The sequence below is a fragment of the Penaeus monodon genome, chromosome 32, assembly GCF_015228065.2.
Source record: "Penaeus monodon isolate SGIC_2016 chromosome 32, NSTDA_Pmon_1, whole genome shotgun sequence".
Taxonomy (NCBI): Eukaryota; Metazoa; Arthropoda; class Malacostraca; order Decapoda; family Penaeidae; genus Penaeus; species Penaeus monodon.
The window spans coordinates 12,824,154-12,825,292 of record NC_051417.1 but is presented as its reverse complement, the minus strand read 5'-3'; positions in this window follow the sequence as shown (position 1 = coordinate 12,825,292).

The window sequence follows — 1,139 nt, the reverse complement described above, 5'->3', positions numbered from 1 at the left end:
TTAAACAGCTTTTATTGCTTAAAACAACGTAGTTTATATACACTATACAAAATCCTTGTTCTCCTACGTCCCTAGAATAGTGCCTAGCGGGAGCGGCAAGTAAGCGCCGTGACGGTGGCCAAGCCGGAAGTTCAGTCGTCCCGCCCCAGCTGCAGGACTTGGGGATACGCCCTGCAGCTGTAGCGTGGGAGGACCTCTTGGTTGAGAGCTGCTTTCGAGAGCGCCCCTTGCCCCTTTTAGCAATTCTGTATATTATATTTTATTACCTTTCTTTAGGTTTGTCACTTTCCATGTTCACTCACTCGGTCAATCTCCTTGTGTTCGATTTCATTACCTGTCAGTGTCTCGTCACTCGAGTTTCCTCTTGGTCTCTGTGTGTGTGTTTGGGGCAAGGGACCCGCTCGAGCACTGCCCGGGTTTCCTCGCCTGGAAGGAAGTCGTCAAAAGGAAAATGGAAAGTCAATAAAAAACCGGGGAGAAAATAACAACAACGACAGGGATATTTGGCGCTAAAGTTCGAAGACGAGCGAGCGCACTGGGTATCGAAACCCGATTCACTTCGCTTCGAACCACGATTCGCGCCCCTCGTGCCTCGAACTCTGGCGGCGAGCACACTCCTACTAGTAAGTCAGGAGGGAATCGGGGTGTTAAAGAGCTGGAGGCGAGGAAACCCAGCAGTCGCTTCTTCTGGTCCGGGAAGCATCGGGAAGCACGCACACACTCCATGTAAACCTGTGCAACGGGACCACCACATGTGCGTCGGGACCACTGGCTTGGGAAAATAGGAAATCTTTGAGCACTGAGTTCCCATCACGCAGCAAACTTGATGAACAGAGATAGCATTTTTTTGTCTTATGATATCCATGTAGTATAATACCAAAGCCCACTATTTTTTCATGCGCTCTACAGTAATATATAAATAATATGAGAAACGAGTATATAATGGAAAAGAATACATATCCATTCTATGGTTAATAAGTAACGAAATTGAAAATGGAATACATCGTAAAACATTAATACCGCTGGAGATGTGCTGTGACTCCGCGTTAACTTATGTGAACAATCTGTAACTTGATATATGAACACTAGATTCCGGTGTGAGTGATCGGCCGGAAATTTCTATTGTCTCCATGGAGGAA